General features: G+C 37.4%; 1 protein-coding gene across 7 annotated transcripts in view; it reads left to right on the forward strand.

Moving 5' to 3' along the window:
* The window catches only part of MTMR3 (myotubularin related protein 3), a 126141-nt gene that overhangs the window by 36381 nt on the left and 63546 nt on the right, over positions 1 to 26214 (forward strand). The window lies entirely within an intron of this gene.

The raw sequence follows: 26214 nt of genomic DNA on the forward strand, positions 1-26214 counted from the left end.
TCTGTCACATTTGTGGCAAACTTAAAAATTTTTTGCTTTGATATTATTTTAGATTTAGTAAAATCTATGGAAGTAATACGAGGAGCTTACCAGTGTCTTTCACCAATTATTTACACTTTGTTTCGTATGTTTTATCATACTCTTTGTTTTTTCTTTTAACCATTTGAGAGTAAGTTTGAGGCACTGTGTCCTTATGCTTCTTTAGAGTTTATTTCCTAAGAATAAGGTAGAGAATATTTTCTTATGTAACCACAGAGCAATCCTTTATGGGATCTTTTTAAGTTTAATTTTTTGGGGGTGGTTTTATATCTGAGTTCTTGGATATACCTTGCAGTTGGCAAAATACTTACGCTACGTCCGGTTCCTGTACCATCAGAATTTTCAGTATGTTTTTACGTGTCTTGTAGTTGCTGGTTGTTTTGCTGTTAGGACATTCTGACATTGAGAATCAAAACCCATCTCACTCGCTTCTGCTTATGTTTATTGCGGTGTTGCCACCAGGTGTACTGCATCCCAGCGCCTTCACATGAGTTTTTAATTGAGGTGCTAATCAGACTTTAGTCTGTGAATGTCCTTTGCACATTCTCCGTACAAAGTATCAAAGATGATGCTGTAAACTTAACAAGGGCATTTTCTGTTTTTCCGTACCACCACCTTCCAGAGAGATGACGTACTAATGCTTGTGTGAGCCACGTTTATTCTCCTCCTGATTCTCCATATAACTGTACCTACTTTTAGGGCAGTTGATTTGTAGATAAAGACATATCTGTTGTGCATACAATTCATGGATGTGAGTAAATTTGCTTGTGAAAATTTATGTCTATAAGACCCAGATACTGTAGCTTACATCTAACCAAATGAGCAGCTATCCATGTTGCAGTACTTAAAGGTGGTGGTTTTCTTCATGACCTGTTTGGATAGTCTGGATAATTTTTCTTCTACACATGTAACTTCTGAAATTTTTCTCTTGTTATATTTGCGTTTAAAATAAAATCTATTTTTTTCTGTTGACGTACGTCAAGGCTGTATATTGTCACCCTGCTTACTTAATTTATATATAGAGTACATTAGCGAAATGCCCGACTGGATGAAGCACAAGCTGGAATCAAGATTGCCAGGAGAGATATCAATAACCTCAGATGCACAGATGATACCACCCTTATGACAGAAAGTGAAGAGGAAGTAAGGAAAAAATGATGAAAGTTGATGAAAGTGAAAGAGGAGAGTGAAAAAGTTGGCTTAAAACTCAGCATTCAGAAAACTAAGATCATGGCATCTGGTCCCATCACTTCATGGCAGATAGACGGGGAAACAATGGAGACAGGAAGAGACTTTCTTTTCTTGGTCTCCAAAATCAATGCAGATGGTGACTGCAGCCATGATATTAAAATACACTTACTTCTTGGAAGAAAAGCTGTGATCAACATAGACAGCATATTAAAAAGCAGAGACATTACTTTGCTGACAAAGGTCCATCTCGTCAAGGCTGTGGTTTTCCCAGTAGTTGTGTATGGATGTGAGAGTTGGACTATAAAGAAAGCTGAGTGCCGAAGAACTGATGCTTTTGAATCTGTGGTGTTGGAGAAGACCCTTGAGAGTCCCTTGGACAGCAAGGAGATCCAACCAGTCCATCCTACAGGAAATCAACCCTCAGCATTCACTGGAAGGACTGATGCTGAAGCTGAAACTCCAATGCTTTGGCCACCTGATGTGAAGAGCTGACTCGTTTGAAAAGACCCTGATGCTGGGAAAGATTGAAGGCAGGAAGAGAAGGTGACGACAGAGGATGAGATGGTTGGATGGCATCAGTAACTCAATGGACATGAGTTCAAGCCAGCTCTGGGAGTTGGTGATGGACAGGGAGGCCTGGTGTGTTGCAGTCCATGGGGTCGCAAAGGGTTGGACATGATTGAGCAACTGAACTGAATTTTTTCTCTTAATGCCTAAGTTTCAGTGTTTTATTTTACGTTGTCATATTGAAAAACTCGACTCAGGTGATCATTCACATCATGATGAAGTGTCTGCTCTGGTGTTGTAGAATCTAGAAGGATACTAGCTCTTTGATTTTGGGCAAATTACTTAGTCTTTTGGAGATTTTGGGGTTCTCTCTCTGAAATAAGAATGAGTTGTACTGCCTCAGGAACCCTATGAAGATTAAATAGGATAATGTATGAAAAGTACTCAGTTCAGTGATGGGCACATAGTTCAGTAAATGTGTGCATGCCAAGTCACTTCAGTTGTGTCTGACTCTTTGTGACCCCATGGATTGTAGCCTGCCAGACTCCTCTGTTCATGAGATTTTCCAGGCAAGAATTCTAGAATGGGTTGCCATTTCCTTCTCCAGGGAATCTTCCCCACCCAGGGATCAAACCTGCATCTCTTAGTCTCCTGCATTGGCAGGCAGGTTCTTAACCACTAGCTCCACGTGGGAAGCTCCCCAGTAAATACTAGCTCTTAAATATGAAGATAGTGGTGTTTATTCAGAATTTGGTTTTGTTTAACAAAATAATGAGATATTTAGACTAGTTTGTCTAAGCCTATATTAACTTATTATGGTGTAAAATCAGAGCTTTGTGTGCAGTATTTTAACTGTAGTTCTGAACTGTATGATTGATACTTCTGTAATGAAGACCTTTTAAGAGTTATTTATGTATATTAGTTTATTCTCCAGTAATTCATGTGTTTGGTCAGGGGAGGTAATTAAATTTTTAGAGTTCAAGAAAGATCATTAGTGTGTGGTAATAGGAGTTATTGATACATATCAGGGCATTAGTATTAAGCTAACGTGTGTGATTGCTAAGTGCCAGGTACACTTCTAATTGCTTCTGTGTATTAGATAATTTAATTCTTACGTAATACTTTGAGATATTGTTGCTGTCAGAAGCTTATTAATGAAGAGTGACCTGTTCAAGATGACAGAACTAGTAAACGTCTGAATTAGGTTTTGAGGCAAGGTTAGTTAGGTTGACTCTGAAGTTGTGCGGGAATGCCTAGAAACTAACACTTTGTAGTGCTAGTGTATGTTTTTAATTCTTAAACATTAAGAATTAAAAGTTCTGGAGGCTTTGTTTAGAACAGGAGATAGTGCAGAGATACTACACAGTCAAGGGGGAAACAATGTTCCTTTACCCTGCGATAGTGCAGAGATACTACACAGTCAAGGGGGAAACAATGTTCCTTTACCCTGCCACAAGCTGTGCGGAGTAAAAGAAGGAAGGAAAGCAGGAGAGGTAGTTTTAAATGTGAACTTTTGCCCTCCCCCCCCCCCAAAAAAATGCCTTTCTGATTAGGTTTACTGTCTGGTTAAATAATCCTTTCTCTCCTGTACTCATTCCAGGGAAAAGTATAGACAAAACTGTCTATCCACTCTGAAACCCTTTAAATGTGTTTGTCTCTCTTCCTAGTCTATAGTCTGCAATTATAATTTGGAACAAGATTAGATTTAAGAATAAAAGATTCTTTAACTTCTGTGGCTTTGTTATAGTACTGACCCTAACCTCCTGATAAATTTTCTTTGAAAATTAAATAATTTGGGTATGCTTGGGAACTTTTAGGTAATTGTAGCCTCATTAATACACTGATCACATGGACCAGATTCTCTAATCCGGTCAGCTTTTTGCTTCCTTGCCCTTATATTTGCGCTATTGTGCTGGTGCCCATAACAACACCAGCTTACAGCCCAGCGATGCAGGGCAAGTAGACTTCCTTCCTGCGTGCAGCTTTTCCTGTACTAGATAGGTGCTAGCCCAGAGGATGGTGAGCCCTGGAGTTTAATGGAAAGACCTAATTCCTGACTCTCTCCTGTTAGATTAGCTTGCCTCAGTGCTGAAGTAGAAAGTTGGTAGAAAGCAGTGCCCGGCTTGAGGAGATCTAATAAATGTTCAGCTTTAGAGTGAATGGATTTCTTGTTCTAACATCTCAGAGACTGTTAATGGCTTCAGTGTTACTATTGAATAATAACCTGTAGTAGAACATTATTTAGTGACACAAACATGTCAACATAATAGCCGTTTATTTGCCTTGGTAAATTCTCTGCATTTTCCCATATTCTCCAATACTTCTATTCAGTTTTCTGACTTAATTTCTTTAAATAGAATATAAAATTGTATTATTAAAAAATGGCCCCATTCATTCTTTCCATTGGAGTTTTAAAATGCTTTTTTAATATATATATGTTACTGATGTGGCTAAAAGACATCCTGGATAATTTTTTTTTTTTATTTTAAAGACATATTTTATCCCCTTTCCAGAAACTTGTCAAGCATCTCTGTGTACAGTGGAAAAAACTAATACTTCTTGATAAGTATTTTAAGTAAGGATTAAGCTTCTTTATTATATACCTTCTTATTCTGTTAGCTTTTTTCCTAATCATTTCTACTAATTTTTCAGCCTCACCCTATTTTGTCTTCTGTGGATTTGGAGTTTTAATATTCCTTATCAGCAGGGCTGAATCTTTTATTTATTTTTTTCTGAAGAGAATGCTGGTACTGCAAATGGTTGTAAAAATTAGATGCTTGAGTGCCTGCTGAGTGCCGGATGCGTTTTCGGGAGACTTCCTTCTTGACCGCACACTGTGGCCTTGAGACTCGGGAGCTCTGTGCTCTCTTCTCTTGTTTGGTGTTTACTTTTGTTTGCTTGTTCACTTGTTCTTTCTTAAAACTTTGAAGACTTATTTTTTAAATAAAATACTAGTTTTTAGAATATAAGATTTTGTGAATAATAACACCGCATATATAAATTTTGGGTGTCAGTGAAAGTGAAAGTTGCTTAGTCGTGTCTGACTCTTTGCAACCCCATGGACTACACAGTCCATGGAATTCTCCAGGACAGAATAGTGGAGTGGGTAGCCTTTCCCTTCTCCAGGGGTTCTTCCCAACCCAGGGATCAAACCCAGGTCTCCCGCATTGCAGGCAGATTCTTAATCAGCTGAGCCACCAGGGACGCCCATGTTGGTGAAGTACACATCAAAATGGATTTCGTAAATGTGTATAAAGGGATTAACATCACTGAATGGTGGGATAAATTCTTCAGTTATGATGCTTCAGTAGATATAGACCTTTCTGAAATCTTAAGTCTCTGATTTGGAACCATATGTATAGTTCTGGTCATAATAAGGAGGAAGAAAAATTTGTGTTAATTTGTGAGCCCAGAAGTAAATTTTTCTTGGTCACTGGAGTACTGTTGTTTGTAAATTTTTTTCCTCTTTTCCCATAGAATTGTGGCACAGGACAGAATTTCAGAAATTTAAGGTTTTGTTTTTTTTCCCCCAAATTCTGGATTTTTTTCAAAAATTAAGAATTTCAGAATGGCTACAACATAGCATTAAACCAAGTGTGCATGGGTTGCAGACCCATGAAGCTGGCCCTGTCCTGAGTAACATGTTCAGTTCTCCAACAGATGACTTAGAACCTACATTTTCTAGTTGTGATGCCTAGTAGTATGTTTTACTGTCATTTGATGAAAATGTCTAGAATTTAAAATATCCTTAAAATGGTTTACATTAGTTTTATTTTGTAATGTAAGATCTGGATAAGGAGTGTCACAGTTGAAATTTTTAGTACAAGTTTAAACAAAAGCCTGCATCTAAAAGATTGGAAAGGGACTTTGATGGTTCTAAGTTGTGACTTGAAGTCATGTGCTTACCTCACTCTTGAGAGATACAACCTTATAAACCTTTTTAGGCATGCTAATTGAGGTTAGCGAAAACTACTTTTAGCAAAACCCACATGATACTTCTCCTGTTGAACTACATAGCCTTAAAATCTAAGGATACGATTTTTAAATTAAAGTTTTCAAGATAGACATTATTCTGGGATGATTATGTGTATGGAGGTATATCTTGGCTGCTATTTTATTCAGAAGAATAGCAGTTGATGTGGACTTTCAGATGCTGTACTTTTGATAATACTTTTTATATTATTTTTAATATTTTATAATATTTTTAATAGGTGAAAAATATTGATGGGAGTTGAAACTGGAGCTCCCTTTTTCTTCCAGATGGGAAATTGGAACTTTCTCATAGATCCAACGTTTCTTTTTTAATTGTTGCTTGTTGCCAATAGACTAGTGAGTGGTTAAACAATTTTCTTGATAAAAGATGCAAGGTAAACTGATGAAACCATTACATAGCATATGCCTTTGATCATGTCGTGAACTTGATCTCCTTGGAGGCAAGTTAACTTCATGGAAATTTCAGTACCTTAGAAGAACCTCAGACTTGACCCAAAACACTAGTCAACTGTAAAATGTATGCTCTTTGGTTATAGGGGAGGTGAGGAGTTCATATGCATATCCTCAGAAAGAGTCTGGGGATCTTGGGAGGATGGTGCATATGAGGTGGTTGGTTTTTATTTAAATGTTGTCAAGTTTAGCATTTGTTAAACTTAGTTGTAAAGTCTTTTTTTTTTTTTTTTAATTTACCTGAAGTTAAAGTTGACTGCTTTTGATGTACAGTTCTTTTAGTTTTGATAAATGCATACAGCAGTATAACCAGCACTACAATTCAGATACAAAACAGTTTTGTTGCCCCAGAAGTGTCCCTCATATTCTTTTTATTTAAACCCTTCCTCCACCCCTCACCTCTGGCAGCCACTAATCTGTTCTCTGTTCTCATAGTTTTGCCTTTTCCAGAATGTCCTGAAAGTGGGATCATAATCATGTAACCCATGGATGTACCTATTAGAAAGCTTTTAGAGATGTTTGAATAACTCAGGCATGTGTATCTACTTTTTCAACCACAAATTTATGAAATCTAAATACAGATCATATATTTTTTATAAAAATATACAAATTGATTCTATTTGTTTACACTCGCTTAAACCAACACAAAATTAACGTAAATAAGATACCATATACAATGGCAAAGATCTGTGTACATACTAAAATTACTTATAAATTAACCAAGTTGTATGACCTTTGCTAAAGACACTACTTTTGGTTGAGAATTAGAGCCTCTGCTTTAGGATACTATTTCTTTTTTTTTAACAGTTAAAATAGATTTTATTTAGTGAAATACACAGATAGAAGTGTGCAGTTTGAGTTTCAATAAATATTTGCAACTGTGAAGCCACTGCCTCAATCCTAATATAGAACTTATGTATCCCATTATAAAGTTCCCTCTTGCCCCTTTCGGGTTATTTCTTCTGCCTAAACTACTGTTCTTATTTGTCACTACAGATTAGTTTTATCTGCTTTTGAACTTCATTTAAATGGAATTGTATAGTATTCTTTTGTAACTTGCTGCTTTGAGTCAACATAGTACTTTTGAGTTCATCCGTATTGTTGAGAGTATCAGTAATTCATTATGAAGTGAAGTCGCTCAGTCGTGGCCTACTCTTTGCAACCCCATGGATTGTAGCCTACCAAACTCCTCCATCCATGGGATTTTCTAGGCAAGAATCCTGGAGTGGGTTGCCATTTCCTTCTCCAGGAGATCTTCCTGACCCAGGGATTTAACCGGGGTTTCCTGCATTGTAGGCAGACGCTTTACCATCTGAGCCACCAGGGAAGTTTAAAATTCATTTTTTGCTGAGTAGTATTCCAGCAATATTTCTATTCAAGTAGAAATATACCACAGTATATTTGATGACCTTTTACTGAACACAATTATGCATTCTTTCCACCTTGGGGCTGTTGTGAGTAAATTTGCTTTGAACATCTGTGTCCAAGCCTTTCTGTGATCACGTGTTTTTCACTTCTCTTGGGTTAATACCAAGGAGTGAAATTGTTGGGTTATAGGATAAATGTACGTTTAACTTAATAAGCAGTTGCCAAACTGTTCTCCAAAGTGGTAATGCCAGTTTACATTTCCATGAGCTGTGTATGAGTTCCAGTTATCCACCATTCTAGCCAGCATTTGCTCTTGTCCGTCTCTTTAGTAACTCTGCTGGGTGTGAGAGATTATCTCATTGTGGTATTTTTATGTGCTTTTTGTGGATGACTGATGATGCACATTTTTATATGTGTCTATTGGCTTTTTATATATCTTTTGTGAGATTTCTGTTAAATTCTTTAACATTGAAAATTTTTTCTATTACTGATTTGTTAATTTTTTGAACACTTTTTAATTTAAAAAAATTTTTGTATTTTGGCCACAGTGAGCAGCATGCAGGATGTTAGTTCCCTGACTGTTAGTTATCAGTTCAGACTGAGAGAACTGATAATTTAGGCTTTGTGATTTATTTCGGTCTTCTTTACTGTGTTTCACTACTTCCTTATAATCCATCTTTGTTGGATTTAGTCCTGAGTGCTTGATGCTTGATATGTTTTGATGTTGTTATTTACATACATTATCTCTTTAATTTACCCCTATTTTATATAAATTTTTCTTTCAGTCTTGCTAAATCTTTGTAATCCTATGCTTTATATATTTCTACATCAAACTCTAGGTTTATATAATATAGAATCATTGTTTTCTTATCTTGAACCATATTATCTTTATGAAAGGTTCTATTTCTAGTAATGCTTTTTTCCTTAAGTGAAAGTTGCTCAGTTATGTCTGACTCTTTGCGACCTCATGGACTATACAGTCCTTGGAATTCTCCAGGCAAGAATACTGGAGTGGGTAGCCATTCCCTTCTCCAGGAGATCTTCCCAACGCAGGGATTGAACCCAGGTCTCCCACATTGCAGGTGGATTCTTTACCAGCTAGGCTACCAGGGAAGCCCCCTTTCCTTAAAGTCTACTTTTTTTAAAATAAGTATAGCCAAACCCAGTTTTCTCTTTGTTAATACTTTCTTGACATCTTTCTTCATAAATTGTCAGTTGTGTGTTTCTAACAGTTTGTAGTTGAATTTTTTTTTTTTTTTTCCCTGGCTGTGCTCTGTGGCTTGCAGGATCTTAGTTCCCCAACCAGGGTTTGAACACAGGCCACTGAAGTGAAGGTGCTTGGTGCTAACCACTATACTACCAGGGAATTCTCTTGAGTTGGAATTTTAAATTTGGGGGCTGCTGAGTTGGTATAACTCTTCAGTTTCATCAGATTACCCCCAGGGCAGATGCCAACCCAGATATTGAACTCAACTCTGAATCTCAGTCTTTTTTTATGTCTCAGGGAATTTGATTTTGATAATAGCTCATTGTCTGTTTAGGTCTTTGCTTTTAAGAGAATTTTAAATATTTTATCCAGCTTTTTAAGTTGTCTTCAGTATGACTGGTGATTTAAATTATTGGGTGTTGTTGGAAGTGTTTTAACCTTTGAGTTTTCTGCTTAGGATTCTATAATAAAATTTTGTCTCTTCTCATTCTTTCCAGCTAAAAATTGGAATTAAATAGGTAGACTTTAGTGAGGGTTGCCTTGGGTTGTGGAATTGGGGTTAGGGATGCAATATGAATCAGTGTATTAGAGGTGAAGATATAATTGTAAAATATTATGTGAAATTTGTCAGTCACATGCATTTTTGTGACTTCATCCTGGGATGAAAGCTGCTTTAACTTATCTGATATACTTCCATTAGTTTTATAGTGAACTGCAGGAAGGCTTGTTCCTTCTGTTGCTAGGTTGAGAAGCATTAGAATAAAGAATGGATGCAGGAGGGAGTTCTCTGGCGGTACAGTGGTTAGGACTTGGCAGTTTCACTGTTGAGGGCCTGCGTTGGATCCCTGGTCGGGGAACTAGAGTTCCCACAAGCTGTGTGGCACAGCCAATAAATAGATACATAAATTTTTAAAAAATGGGTGCAAGGGAAACATGAAACAGTGTTGGAATGAAAACCAGGGATGAAGGATCCTCAACAAACTTTGAAGCTCCTTGAAACTGCCATTTCATCCCAGTGTGATAATCTGAAATATTTTATAATGTATTTAAAATATTTTAGCTCTGTTCAAGGTTGGATGAAAATGCAAGATCAATTAGAATTCTAAAGAAATCTTGAGTGACTCTTGGGTCTGCTCACCGGGTGACAAAAGAAATAATTTTAAAAACAGGCTGCTGAAACATTAGGATGAAAGAATTTAGAAAAAAATTTCTAATTGATTTGAATGTATGGGAAAGGGAAAGAGGACATGATTAACCTAAATTTATGCATAGGTATCATGGTAAAAAGATCACTTGATTCATTTTTAATGCACATTATCCCCTGGAGCCCTGTTTTCTTTTTCTCTTCATCTCCTGCTTCCATTCCTCCTTTTTCTTCTTGTTTGACCGATTCATACACTGCTGGGGTGTTGCAAACGGGTGTTCAGACCTCAGTGGTTCGTTGTTAAGTACAACGAGATTAATGAGTTCTCTTTTTTCTTTATACTTTTTTCTAAGTATACATTTAATCTCTATTTTTTTCTCTCATTTCATCTCTAGGCCTCTGGGAATTTATACGACTCAATAGTCCTCATAGTCCAAATGCTCTTTGTTGTTGTGAGTCACTGAGTCGTGTCCGACTCTTTGTGAGCCCATGGACTGTAGCCCGCCAGGTTCCTCTGTCCATGGAATTCTCTAGGCCAGAATACTGGAGTGGGTAACCTTTCCCTTCTCTAGGGTATTTTCCGAGCCCGGGAATTGAACCCACGTCTCCCACATTGCAAGCAGATTCTTTACCAGCTGAGCCACCAGGGAAGTAGGTCTATATAAATGCTTTATCACAGGGCATAAAAATTGGCTGTAATTGCCGTTATTAATTGGTATAGTTCTCACTTAAGCTTTTCTCATTTTTTAAATGTTTACTTTTCTTTCAATTGTGATGAACGAAGTGTAAATTGCTCTCATTGTTGAAGTCAGTGCTGTCTTTGATTTATATTAAACAGATCTTCATAAAGTAAATATGAGTTCTGTATGAATTTATTTCTGGAAATCAGTTATTAATTTAAGAAAATATTTGACTTTGAATGTTCATAAAATTGAATGTTTTATTCTTTGAAACTGTAACGAGTATAGTAGAATTTGATTGCTTAGAAATTTTCTAATTTCTATTGTGAGTTTGAAAGAAAAAATGTGGTATGATTTATATTGTCATGAAAGATTAATTCAAATGGGTATTTTTGTGAAGAAATGTGCAAAACTTTAAAACTAAATTTTAAGTATACAGTATCTAACAGTATTCTTTGTTCAGTTGATTCAGGAAATAGTAAACAGAATGATTTATATTTGAGTTAAAGTAATGCCCTAAAATTGTGTAAAAAAGAAAACGAAAACATACACACACACAAAAACAAGCAAACCCTGATCTACATTAGTGACGATTTTGCTGAGAAAATCAGGCTGAATGTTTGAATCATCTGATTTTGTTATTTAGGACTTTGGGCTGCTGGTAATAGAAACTGAATTAGAGCTTAAATAACCAAAAAGAAAGGGATGGCTTTATTGGCAGAGTACTGGAGCGGTTCACATGATTGAAGAACTGTGGCAGGCAGGTTGGGGCCTCTGAGGACTGGGAGTTGGGGTAGAGTGTCTTAGATATTGTAGCTTTGCACTGCTCTAGGCACTGGTGTGATTCTCCCAGGTTTCTCCTGGTTCATGGCTGCATAGTCCAAAGTCTCTTGTTAGCTGTCTCAGTAATATTTTCCATGGTGCCCGCCCATTGGCCAAAAAAACAGCTCCATTTGTTAAGTAGTTAAGACCAAACAACCTAAGTATTTGTTTCCTGACAGTTTAGTTATTTGAAAAATTGATTCATGCAATTTGAAGGAGAATATTTTGATTTTCCGTGTATGTGGCTGTTGGATCCCGCACAGATTCTCAAGCCTTAGAATCAGGTCAGACATTATACCTCTGATTTCCTGTTCCACACTGATTGTTACATGGTGCTGGCTTTTTATCATAGCAGCTGCTAAATCTCTTGCTTCTTAAAGAAATGATGTCACTGAAAGGAATGTTTTGTGAGTTAATGTTGAAATTATGAATGACCTCAGATAGTCATTTGCGTGGTCTACTAGATGTCAGTTACTCTTGTTTTCCTTAAAAACTCAAAACAGCCCTTACTGTTTTGAACTCACTGTGGTAGGTGCAGGGTGACTCGGTGAACTGATTGTCGTTGAGGAGGATTCTCATTGGTTCCCCCTTGGATCATGTGGTTGATGGAATAGGCTATGACTCAGTTAACCTGGGTTACTCACCCAACTCCTGTGCTTAGAAGGGCATAATATTCCATTGTATGGGTATCAGTTTACTTATTTCCAATTGTTTAAAAATTGTAAACAGGGCATAAATTAACATCTTGTAATATCATTGTTTCTATAGCATATAGATTCTGTTAAGTCTCACCTAACAGTTGAAAAAGTTTTTATGAAATTAAAAACATGATTATTTGTGCTTTAAAATTATCTGAGTAATTGAGGATCAAAGACCTAAACCTGAGAGCTAGAATTATGACACTCTTAGAAGAAAACATAGGGGAAAAGTTTCATGACATTGGATTTGGCACTGATTTCTTTGGTATGACATCAAAAACACAGGCAGCAAAAGAGAGAAATAGGAAACACTATCAAGAGAGTGAAAGACAACCCGAAGAATTAGAGAAAATATTTGTAAATTATGTCTGATAAAGGATTACTATCTAGATTATATAGAGGATCACAGTACCGTAAAACAACCCAACTAAAAATGGGCAAAGGATTTGAATAGACATTTTTCCAAACAGGTTACACAGATGGCCAGTAAGCACATGAAAAGAGATGAGTTATAACTGATCATTAGGGAAGTGTGAATCAAAACCTCGAGAAACCACTTCATACCCATTATTAAGATAGCTGTCGTCTAAATTGGAACAGTATTGATGAAGATATGGAGAATTAGAATCCTGGTGCATTACTGATGGGAATGTGAAATAGTATAGCTGCTGTGGAAAACAATCTGGTGGTTCCTTAAAAAATTAAACAGAATTATAATATGATCCAGCAATTCCATTCCTTAGGTATCTACCCAAAAGAAGTTAAATCAGGGACTCTTAACAGATATTTATACGTCAGTGTTCATAGCACTATTCATAGCAGCTAAAAGGTAGCCACAGCCTAAGTGTTCATCAGTGGATGAGAGTATAAACAGAATGTGGCGTGTGTGGTACCTGACAGAGGGACTGCTCAATGTAAGTTAGCTGCTAATGAAACAAGCTTAACAACTGCCACAATTGACTCATTAATGTGAGACTATATTTGTTTTGTTTGAGGGTATTTTCTCGCCTTGTTCTTCCTGTCACTTAAATTATTTTTTTAAAAAAGTTGGATTTAATTGTTCCAGGTAGTATGCCAAATAGTTCTTCTATATTTTTTGACTCTGTAGAGTCAGCTGTGCATGTGGGCACAGTACTGTTGATGATCTTTGCCAATTATTAGAAAGCATTAAATGTATATGATGGAAAAATTACCTTGGCTTCAAATTGGAAGAAACAGCTTTATAACCTCACCTTTGTCGAGAAAAGGAAAGGGAAGGAGTCCAATTTTGGGGGTAGAAGCAAAATTATTACACAAAGAATGGAACATGAAAAGGATGCATTAAGAGTGGCTTGATCAAAGAGTCCTGCTTTACAGTATTATCAATGATACCTCAAACCTCTTTAGGAAGATTATTTGTGCTTTAAGAAGAGAAATTTCATTGATGAATCAGAATATTTTGAGTAGCTCTTAGGGAACTTGCCTCTGTATTTGAGAGAGTGAGGGAGGTGGAGGAGGGTGAGAAAATTGGGGGAGGGAAAGAAGCAGACCTAGGCAAAAGAGAATAAATGTTAAATCACGTATACTTGGAAAAAATGCAATGAGTATTTAGTGGTTTGGATTACTAGTGAAGCTCTAGGGATCTGGTTGGTGGAGAAAGGGCCAGTCTGGGTATAGGAAGTAACATAAACGATGGCAAGGAATTTGGAATGAGCATAGAATGTCTTAGAGGGGAAGACTAGGATGTTCATTGGGGGAGGCCTTGTCGTTAAGAAGGAAGGTCCTCCTTTGGGAGGCCTGCTGAGAGGTATGCATCAGTCTTGACAAGTTCTGTGAGAGTGTCCTCAGAGTCGAGAATGTGGGGAGAAAACGGTTGATATTGCTTGGCTCAGTCAGCTATTTCTTCTTGGTTAGCCTCAAGTGCCTACAACTAAAATTTTTGTTTCAGCAAAATCACATTACTTTTAAAAAAAATTTTGGACTTAGAAAGTTTATAATGAATAATGGAAACGTATACATCTGTCAGTCCCAAGGATTTCTTCTGTATGAAGAAAGGCAGGTAGAAGTGTTGGATTTATGGTAAGAACTAGAATTAGAGGTTTTAAATGGGCATGGGTGTGCTTGAAACATTTATTCAGTGTGTAGGTAATAGAAGGCTCTGGTTAATTTCTTGTATTGACTTAAATTGTGCTTTTTTTTAAATCCAGAAAGCAGTCTTTGAGCATTTTTCTTGTCCTCATCAGAATTAGTATTCATTGAACACTGATTAGAAAACTTATTGATGTTATCTCCATTTTACAGATGAGGAGACTGAGTGAACGTCCCAAAGCGATTCAAATAGGTTTGGAGCCAAAATTCACATCCAAAATGGTCTGATTCCAGAACCTGTGTTCTTATCTAGTAATCTATATTGTAATGCATCTTGTTAACAGGTTGTGTATGACCCTTCAGTTCAGATGTTGAGTAGGAAAATGACCTATGTAGCTAATCATAGTCTAGACGAATAGAAATGGAAATAATTATAATGGCATGTAGTGAGCTCTGTTATAAAATACAGCTATGTTGAAACTATACATTGAACTCTGAAGGGAAAACTTTCATAGTGAAATTACTGTTTTCAAACCAAATACTGAAGGATATGTAGTAAAGTGAAAGTTGCTCAGTCATGTGCAACTCTTTGCAAGTCCATGGGTTTCTACAGTCCATGGGATTCTCCAGGCAAGAATACTGGAATGAGTAGCCTTTCCATACTTCTCCAGGGGATTTTCCCAACCCAGGGATCGAACCCAGGTCTCCCACATTGCAGGCGGATTCTTTACCAGCTGAGCCACCAGGGAAGCCCAAGAATCCTGGAGTGGGTAGCCTATCCCTTCTCCAGCGGATCTTCCTGACCCAGGAATCGAACCAGGGTCTCCTCCATTACAGGCGGATTCTTTATCAGCGGAGCTACAAAGGAAGCCTAGAAGGATATATAGGATTTAGCCAAATGGATTAGATGGTATGTGTAAATGAGGCAGAAGTAGTAGCAGTGACAGAAGCTCATGCATGAAAAATTTTAAAGAAGCCTCAAGTTGTTCCTTCTGGGTATGTATGCCATAGGATGTATCTTTTTTGAGCAGGGACGTTTTATGTCTATTGACAGGATGGTTATGCCAGGTAATGTTCCAAAGAGGAATTGACCAGAATCATTTCTTAGGTGGTTATTTTGTTTCTTCAGTAATAAGGTCTAGATAAATTTAATTCAACAAATGCTTGAGAACCAGTTGCTCGACCAGTAGTGGTGGCATGAAATGGAAAGATGAAAATTGTGCATTTCAGAGAAAGCAGTGGGAGATGGTGTCAGATGCTGTTGGGAATAGTGTCAGTTTCCAGCCTTGAAGACCTAGGCTGACCAAGATTCCCAGTGGAATATTAAGAAAGAAGATATGGTGTGGAGAGGGAAGGGAGGCCAGTGGTGGCTTCTGTTTGGAGGAGTTGGAGGTGCTACACTGACACTCCAGAGTAGGTCTCATATTCTGCTACTGTGCCAGCAATCGCTGTCAGGATTGGGGAAGTGGTGGAAGTTTTCAGGTATTAGTAGCAGAAACCTTCAGAGAGAGGCTGTCGTTTCTGGGGGGGAGGACCGGCTGTTTTGAGGCCCTGCTCAGGCCTGCTTTGAATGGATTCAGACTTTTAATGGACTGGAAAAGTAGGTCTTATGAAGCAAAATGAGAGAATAAAGCAACTCGAGGAAAGAAAGGTAAGTAGCAGTTTGTATTATGAAGGATTTGCATTAGCATGTAGTGAGATACGAGAGCTTCCCAGGTGGCTCAGTGGTAAAGAATCTGCCTGCCAGCGCAGGAGATACAGGAGACACGGGTTCATTCCTTGGGTCGGGAAGATCCCCTGAAGTAGGAAATGGCAACCCACTCCAGTATTCTTGCCTGGAAAACTCCCTGGACAGAGGCACCTGTGGGCTACAGTCCGTGGGTCGCAAAGAGTTAGACACCATGAGCACGCGTGCACATGATAGCACAGTATCTTCCGAACGTCTCCTAATACATGACTTACATGGTTTTTTTTTTTTTTTTTTTTTTTTGCAGTATCTGTATACCAAATGGTAATGCATCTAAGATCAGGTTTTTTTCTTTATTTCCTTGGTGATGTGTAAGTTTAATTTTGTACCTTGAATTCAACAGCATTTCAGAGTAGATAGAATGAAGAATGTTTTTTCCATTGTTCACTAGCATATTTTTTAAAGAAGGCATTTATGTTACATTTAAATCATCTTCTCACATATCACCAATAATATATATACCATACCATGGAAACAATTGAAAAAATACCTATATATTGTAGAATATAAGTTTTAGGTTAGATGGTGATGTTGTTCAGTCACTAAGTCGTATCTGACTCTTTGACTCCAAGGACTGCATCACACCAGGCTTCCCTGTCCTTCACTGTCTCCCAGACTTTGCTCAGACTCATGTCCATGGAGTTGGTGATGCCATCCAACCATCTCATTCTCTTCTCCTCCTGCACTCAATCTTTTCCAGCATCAGGGTCTTTCCAGTGAGTCGGCTCTTCATATCAGGTGGCCAAAGTATTGGAGCTTCAGCATCAGTCCTTCCAGTGAATATTCAAGGTTGATTTCCTTTAGGATTGACTGGTTTGATTTCCTTGCTGTTCAAGGGACTCTCAAGAGTCTTCTCCGGCACCGCAGTTCAAAAGCATCAGTTCTTTGGTGCTCAGCCTTCTTTATGGTCCAACTCTCACATCCATACATGACTACTGAAAAAGCCATAGCTTAGACTATATCGACCTTTGTCGGCAAAGTCCTTTTAATATGCTGTCTAGGTTTGTCATAGCTTTTCTTCCAAGGAGTTAACATCTTTTAATATCATGGCTCCAGTCACCATCTGCAGTGACTTTGAAGCCCAGGAAAATAAAATCAGTCATTCTTTCCATGTTTCCCCCATCTATTTGCCATGAGTGATAGGACTGGAAGCCATTATCTTAGTTTTTTGCAAGTTGAGTTTTAAGCCAGCTTTTTCACGCTCCTCTTTCACCTTCATCAAGAAACCCTTTAGTTCCTCTTCACTTTCTGCCAGTAGAGTGGTATCATCTGCATATCTGAAGTTGTTGATATTTTTCCTGGCAGTCTTCATTCCAGGTTGTGATTCATCAGGCCTGACGTATTGCATGATGTGTACTCAGCATGTAAGTTAAGTAAGCAGGGTGACAATATACAGCCTTGATGTACTCCTTTCCCAATTTGGAACTAGTCCATTGTTCCATGTCTAGTTCTGACTTGCTTCTTGACCTGCATACAGGTTTCTCAGAAGACAGGTAAGGTGGTCTGGAATTCCCATCTTTTTAAGAATTTTCCACGGTTTGTACACAGTCAAAAACTTTAGTGTAGTCAATGAAGTAGAAGTAGGTTTTTTTGTGTGTGGAATTCCCTTGTTTTTTCTATGATCCGGTGAATGTTGGCCATTTGATCTCTGGTTAGGTTAGATGTTGAAGAGTAAATCAACAGAAAAGTGTAAACTCTTCCCAAGGTCTTTATATTTCTTTGCATTTTAGCATATGTGTGTCCTGGCTAAAAATGAAAGTAGTACAGAATATGTTGTCCATTCATTCATAGGCCTGATATTTACCAGAGAGCTTGGGTAATGCATTATTTCTTAGATCTTTTTTAGACTTTAGTTTCATTGAACTTTAGTTCCTTTAGTTTCATGTTGGAAAATGCAAGAAACATGAGTGGCTCAGATTGACCTTGAAGGTGTGGTATTATTCTTAGTAGCTGTGTTCACATGCTTATTGGAAACTTGAGAATTCCAGGTACTTGTCTGTGTGGATTTTTTTTTTGCCCACACCATGCAGCATGCAGGAACTTAGTTTCCAACTAGGGATGAATCCCGTGTCCCTTGGAGTGGAAGCTCAGAGTCTTAACCACTGGGCCACCAGGGAAGTCCTAGTTCTTAAGTTTTTTGATGTATAAGCAATATACTTAGACTCCCCAGTGTGTTTAGAATAGGTTGATATTAGGCTGTATGTTTGAGCAGTTTTTAATTTTATTTTAGATGACTATTTTACTAATACCTATATTTTAATGTGTTTTGTATGAATATAAGTATATGTACTGTTTTAAAAAGTCCCCATCTCCCTTTCTGATTATTGGGTTAAGTGAAATGATAGCTTAAGAATTCTTAAAATTCATGGTTTGATTTGTGTCTTCAGTTTGAACCTTTGACTTGTCTAAGGTTTTTAGAGTGGTTAAGTGCAGTTATTTAAGGAGAATCCTCTTTACTTAATAAGACGAATTTATTTTTTATTAGCTTAGGACTTTTGGTCTCCTTTAAGTAAAGCATTTTCATGAATTCTACTTTTTGACTTTAGCTGAAAAAGTTTTTTCTCCCTATATATGTTTCAGTGTCAGTTACATGTTTCCTTCTGGTTACATGAAATAAATGTTACTAGTTTAAAATGGTGGGTCATTTTCTGGGCATCTGTTGAATTGTATTGGTCTTAAAAGGATTCTTAAGAAGATGGTGTTCTGGTCTTTCGGCTACTTCATAATTGAGGAGTACTGCTTCAAAAGAGTGGGTATTTGAGCTCACCATTTTAAATAGAGCCCACATTGTTGTGTGTGGTTGGTTATGAGAGGTTATTTGGATCTTCACTGGCTTGGTTTTCAAAAATATGAGTAGCCCCTTGCCTAATTGCCAGAATATCCCTTGTAGTTCAGATGATAAAGAATCCACCTGCAATACGGGAGACTTGAGTTCAATCCCTGGGTTGGGAAGATCCCCTAGAGGAGGGCATGACAACCCACTCCAGTATTCTTGCCTGGAGAATCCTCATGGACAGAGGAGCCTGGTGAGCTCCAGTCCACGGGGTCCCAAAGAGTTGGACGCAACTGAGCGACTAAGCACAGCACACATGTTTTAACTAGACCAGGGTAAGAGCGGATTCTTCTTGTTGCACTTATAGCCTCTACTCTTGGAATTTTGTCTCTCTTCTCTGAATATGCCTGTTGGCTATCTGGAGTTGGACAGCTTATAATTGAAATGACAGCAGTTAAGATTAAAATCTGTTTCTTCTCTTTATTTTTTTTAATTGTTGACATGTTTTCTTTATTGAATTAAAATTATACCAGTACAAAATAACAATGTATACACAAAGGGATTTGATGCAACACAGTATATACAATTATCTTTAAAAAGTCACGATACAAGTTAACAATGATTATGAATATATGCTTAAAGGATGGATTTGCATTTTCATTCAGCTTTCTGGTCCTTGCCCATTTTGTTGCCTATTACTCTGCATGAAGCTAAGAAGAGGGAACCAGAACTTTTCTGAAGAATCTGTTTGTAGATGGAGAGAGGAACATTAATATTCCTACATATTATTGATAAACTAATAAGCAATATACAGATTAGCTAGGTTTGGAATGCTGATAGCTATTTTTTCAGTGTAGTTTAATTCCAAATTTTTCTAGAATCCCAAGTACCTAGGCCTGATAAGAAAATCATGTCATTTATACATGGGCGAACTCTTGACTTCCTATGGTAAGTTGACCTTCAAACTAAGTTGCCGTCTTCCTAGAAAAGAAACCTGTTATCCAGCGTGAGGGCAGATGATTAGTATAAAAAGGGTGGGGTTTGGAGAGTGTTCTTGCCCTTTTAGGGCAGAGCCCAGAAGCAAAGCATATTGGAATAAACAGTGTGAATTTGCAGATTTCAAAATGACATTGGTAGTTGAATTTTGCATAATATTTTACTTGCCTTTAACAAAAGTAAGTTTTTGTTCTTTGCTACCTATCTCATGATTAGTGGTCTTTTTCTGTTGGAGTACATAAGAAATTGGAGCTCATAATTTAAGCCTTAATAAAAAACCTTTTGAGAACCTATTGTAAAACTGCTCATCTTCATAGGAAGGGGTTGGTCATTTCGGTGTTTTGTCCAGGAAGATGCAGTTATAGTTTTATTCTGACTTGTAGGAGGCATGGTCAGAGTCTGCAGGCTCTGTTGAGATAATCATGCGATGTTTTAAGAGGGGCAGAAGTCATTGTAAGGTTATAATTAGGAAATTTTAAGTTTCCATGAGGTATGAATTTCCTGAGTAGGAATCTTTAAAAAAAAAAAAAAAAAAGAATATTTGTCCTATGATTGTCCATGAAAACTTCAGTTTGGGACAATGTAGGGAGAAAGGGGGGCTGGGGGAAACAGAACTACTTCTTTCCTCTTCCCGAAAAGCTAACTGAGCAAGGTGCAGCACATAAATGAGTGTGCAGGAATTCACCTTCTCTTACTAATTTCCCAAAGGTAGGCCTTGGAACTAGTCAAAGAAACAAAAGTCAAGAAACATTTTTTGAGCACTGGAGCTGGTCTTTCTGATCTTTCCATAGCAGTTATAAACTACCCCTGGCACTTAGATAAAATGATCTTGCTTGGCTTTTAATTAATTTCTAGTGATTTGAATGCCTGGATTTTCTCTGTCAGTAACCAAGACTTAAGTATTTATTTTCTGATAGTTTTTTTCTTTCGTAGGTGTTAGGGAACATCTCTCCATTTACCATGGTGAACCTAAATATTGCCTCACAAAGCTAAATTTAAAATTCTTGATTTCAATAGTAAAATAATACCCATCTTGTGACTTTTGGTGGAGGATACAGAGTCAGAAGATAACATTACACATTACTCATAGAAATTTATAATCCTATTAATAATCTAATATATCTGAGTAGAATGAAGTGGGTGTTTTCTTTATAAAAGTGATTATATTTTTAAATTTAAATTAAAAAAAAAAGTGATTATAGAGCAAGTCAAAACATTAAAAAAACTCTTGAAGTTATTTTTACCCTTTTTAGTAGATTGTATTATATCTTCAGTTTTAATTTTTTCTGGTCATCACCAGAAAATGTCTTCACTGAGCTTTTCATGTCTACTATGTCCTTCTACTTTTCTGTATATTCATTCTGTTAATTTTTGAGAGTTTGATATTGAAACTCAAACTAAAAATCTTCTACTTAAAAAATAATTGTAATAGTGGAACTATATGTAACTTTGTTCTGTATTTTCCAAGTTTCCAGTAAATGTGTTATCATACTTTCATAATTTAAAAAATAAAAAAGAGGAAAAAAATGTCTTCACCAAAACATCATGTATGAATTTAAAAAAGACATCATGTATGATTTATGCTTCCCCTCTTCCTATCTTTTGTGTAAGGAATAAGTTTAAAAGGGAAACACTTGTAAGAAATAAGTGATTTTAAAAGGTGCAAATCAAATTTGCTAAAGTTGGTTTGATCACAGTTGATCTTTCTGAAAAGGTGGTCAGGGTTTCCTTTTGCCTTCTTGAGATGTGAAAAGCAAAAAGGTACATCTGAAATGCAGTCAGATCTTATTATCTAAAAACAGTAGAGCACAAATTTCTTTGCTTTTGACACCTCACATTTTGGGGTTCTGTTTGGAAAAAGCAGCTGTCATGTTTGAGTCACTTAAATGAAGACAAATGATCGTAAGTGTTGATCAGTAACTGAAATTCTGTTGCAGCACCTCCTTTGAGGAGTGTGTTCAGAACTTTTCCACATTAAAAAAAAAAACAAACCCAAACAAACCTGATAGAATGAACCACACTCCTGTACTACTAATGTATCCACAGAATTACACAAGATTGATATTTGGTTATTATCTATTGAAACAGAACCTGTTAGAGTGAACATTGCTGTAAGTATAGCTGGTTAAGAGACTTATTGCTCTTTGATACAGAATTGAGATTAGAATATGGAGTTCATCTGGCAATTTCTGGACAACTTACTGGATTTTTGTTTTTCAAGAAGATGGTTGTTTTTTTGCTTAGGAAATGATAATATTTTAACTGCTTATCTGTATCCTACAGCTGGCAGAGGAAGGCATACTCTGATCATGAATTTGTGTCTGGATCCCTGTAAACATACAGACCTTAATGTTTTTGAAAGAGGTGGAAAAGACATATGGCATCTTTTAATTTTTTTTTTTAAAGTAAATTAATCTCGTTTGGAAGTGTCACTGTGCCAGGACACTGACTCAGTTTTAGTTTTTTTTTTTTGTTTGTTTGTTTTACTTTTTTTAAAAACATGAAGTAGGGGGGAAAGTCCCAACTGAGAGCATTCAGCCATGCCTTTTGAACTGCTTCTTGGTTTCTATTTTAGTTTATAGTTGACTTCAGCAGCAAACGTTTTAGAAAACCTGAGGTTTGGGATATTGTATGGGGAGTAAGACCAAACCACAGTAGTTTTACTCAGCTGATAAGTTTTGGGATTTATGAGTGATTAAATCATCTCCTCACCATGGAATAATCTCTCCAACATGCCATGGAATCCTAGTTTGGGAAGGTCATGCCATCCATCAGATATCCAAAAAGTTACTAGGCATAAATGAGGAAACACCGAGAAACTGAAAAGCTCGCCCAAGGTGGTAGCAGTTGTAAAGTCACTTCTTAAAAATGACTCTTACTTACTTATTTTGCCTCCACACTCAAGTTTTACTGTCAGTGTTTCTTACTATGCAATACATGTGCAAGAAAAGCCATTTCTTTCACATATAGTGAAAATAAAAGATTCTTTTAAAATTACTCAGTGTTGTCTTCTTAAAGTTTTGAACTCTCAATTATTCTTGCATTTGAAAGTGGGGGGGGGGGGGGAATGCTTTTTTTTTTTTTTTGAAGTTTAAAACATACCGGAGCCCAAAAAGTGCTGCTTTAGCTACCCTTTCTTCCCGTGAGTCCCACCCCTCCACCCATATTATAGGAGTACTGACTTGAGTCTCTTAAGTTTTCCTCGTGTATTTGGTTTAATCTAATTGGTTTTTGTAGTTTAGATTCCCTTGTTTTATTATAGAAATGGTCCGATTGGTGTGCCTCTTTGCCCTTGTTGAAGCTGATATAGTAGTGGCCTAAGATGATGACAGACTGGTCCATGTAGGTGTCCATTCCTTAATAGCCTTCTCGTGACCTCCATGCCCTTCCTCTTAATCATTTTCTCATTATCTTCCTGAAGGACCTTGTGTACAGTAATATCTTGTATTTTAGTGCTTAATAATCAAGTATGTCTATTTTTTGTTTAGTTTCCTCTAAAAAGTAGATAAAATTCTATCCATAGTATATTACATGATTGTAAACAATTTACCCTCTTAGTTTAGTTCAGTTCAGTTCAGTTGTGTCCTGACTCTTTGTGACCCCATGAACCGCAGCACGCCAGGCCTCCCTGTCCATCACCAACTCCTGGAGTCCACCCGAACCCATGTCCATCAAGTCGGTGATGCCATCCAACCATCTCATCCTCTATCGTCCCCTTCTCCTCCTGCCTTCAATCTTTCCTAGCATCAGGGTCTTTTCAAATGAGTCAGCTCTTCACATCAGGTGGCCAAGGTATTGGAGTTTCAGCTTCGACATCAGTCCTTCCAGTGAATATTCATTACTGATTTCCTTTAGGATGGACTGGTTGGATCTCTTTGCAGTCCAAGGGGCTCTCAGAGTCTTCTCCAACACCACAGTTCAAAAACATCAATTCTTCGGCGCTAAGCTTTCTTTATAGTCCAACTCTCATATCTATTCATGACCACTGGAAAAACCATAGCCCATCAAGTAACTTAGAAAGGTTTTTTTTTCCCCCTTACTACTCCCCAGATGGAACGTAAAAATGATCACCATTAACTCTTGGTCCACATTGCTGCCCAGGTTGTTCATCAGTGCTGAATGTGCTTAAGAATCCATGTTCTTGGAATATTACTCAGCCATTAAAAAGAATTCATTTGAATCAGTTCTAATGAGATGGATGAAACTGGAGCCCATTATACAGAGCGAAGTAAGCCAGAAAGATAAAGACCATTACAGTATACTAACACATATATATGGACTTTAGAAAGATGGTAACGATAACCCTATATGCAAAACAGAAAAAGAGACTCAGATGTATAGAACAGGCTTGTGGACTCTGGGAGAAGGCGAGGGTGGGATGTCTCAAGAGAACAGCATTGAAACATGTATATTATCTAGGGTGAAACAGATAACCAGCCCAGGTTGGGTACATGAGACAAGTGCTCGGGCCTGGTGCACTGGGAAGACCCAGAGGGATCGGGTGGAGAGGGAGGTGGGAGCGGGGACTGGGATGGGGAATACATGTAAATCCATGGCTAATTCATTTCAATGTATAACAAAAACTACTGTAATGATGTAAAGTAATTAGCCTCCAACTAATAAAAATAAATGGAAAAAAAAAAAAAAGAATCCATGTTCTTAGACGCTTTAGGTTATTGCTTAGATTTAACATAACCACTTTACATTCTACCTCTTCAAATGCATGACTGGTATCATGGGATACTGTCTGGGTTTGTGAGACAGCAGCTTGTGGCACCAGAGAGCTTCCTTCAGACTTACTCTGCATGGCCTTTATCTGGCAGGTAGTCTAAAGAGCCATGGGCAGTGTTTCCCAGTGGCGTACTTGTTTCCAGCTCAGGGGGTGTTGGTTGTGGTGCGACGGGTCACCGCTGGCCTTGGCGCAGGCCTGCCTGAGCCTTTTGTTGAGTCGTCCTGTTGCTTGGTCCATGTCTTGGAGCTTTACACCTCTGGAAGCTTTACACAGTTTTGTATTAATGGACTTCTCCTATCTTTGACAGAATAAATTACCAAGTAATTTCTGAAACTATGTCAGATGATTCTTGTAGTATATAGTAATGTCTTTGAAATCAATGGAACACCATCAATTCATTCTTACCCCTAGATTTGACCTGTCTCCTGAATCTAATCCCATTTTACCCCTAATTACTGGCTGGACATACTTGTGAGGCCACCTTTAAAGCCAATATATCCTATCTGGTGTTGCTTCCTTGGAAGCTGCCCTTCAGTTCTTAACAAAACCATACTTTTCCTACTCACCACAGGGCTTAGAATTTTGCAGTTATCTCTGCCAACTTGCTCTGCCTCCTTTTCTCATTCCTACTTAATTACCAAGCTTAAGCAATTAAAGTTTTCCACTCATTTTGTTGGTGCCTCTGCGTTTTTACTATCATTAAGATATTGGGCCCTTAGCAGTTCATATCTGAACTACTAGTGTGGAAACATTGTAAGTGACTTTCCCCCTCCAAACCATCCTGCTTGCTGCTTTCTCATAAGACCGCTTTGGTGTTATTAATCTCCTGTTCTTGAAGCTTTTGGTTTTATGCCATCGAGTGAAATCTAGACTCCTTAGCCTGGGATTCAAGGCCCACAGTGTGTGCTGTCTTTTTAGTCTCATTTCCCTGAAGATGATTGGTATTCTAACCTACTCTCTGTTGCTCGAAAATGTGTTTTCTTCCCACTGTGGTGTTAGTATCCATCCTCACTTGGCTTACCTCCCCCTCTTTCTTTTTATTTAAACTCCACCTAATCTCAGTCGTTCCCCACCTCCTGTGATGCCGCCCTGGTTGTTTCTTTCTCTGAACACTGAGCACTTGCGTGTCACTGGAGTTACCAGGAAGCCTCAGAGTACTGCAAGGTGTACAATGAAATGTCTCATCATTTCTTGCATTTAGTTCTTACGTGGAATGTGCCATCGTATACTGGTATATTGTCTTATCTGGTGGTTTTTTAACAGCTAAGGACAAAGAGACCCAGCATCCGTTCTTTTTGACAAATGTTTTCTTATTAACCTAAATAAAGTTCATAGATGATACAGTGTACCTACAGACATAATTTTAAAAAATCAATAATAACCTTACTGTAGTATAAAGGAAAAATGAATGAAAATAATTGTAATTTGTATTTCAATCTTCAAATACTAAGCAAAAATTATGTTTTAGCAAAAAAAGTTCCTGCAGATTTAAAACCTTTAAACTTTCCTGCTCTACTGTGTTGTACCTCATTAAACAGCAGAACCAATATTGATACTAATACGATTTGTATCTCAAGTTGCAAAGTATGAATAGCCTTTTTTCATGTAGAGCGTGTTGTTAATGTGGCCCAGCCTGAGTTATAAAATTTAAAAGTTACTGGGAGACAAAAATACTTCTTGTAAAATGGTTAGAACATTTTATAATTACATATTTAGCCTCCTCTTATATGGTTCTTGTATAAAAATGTTTTCAGAGGTTATGGGAATAATGCAAAATGTTGACTGACTCCTTGATTTTAA

The sequence above is a fragment of the Odocoileus virginianus genome, chromosome 12 (assembly GCF_023699985.2).
Source record: "Odocoileus virginianus isolate 20LAN1187 ecotype Illinois chromosome 12, Ovbor_1.2, whole genome shotgun sequence".
NCBI classification, from domain to species: Eukaryota; Metazoa; Chordata; class Mammalia; order Artiodactyla; family Cervidae; genus Odocoileus; species Odocoileus virginianus.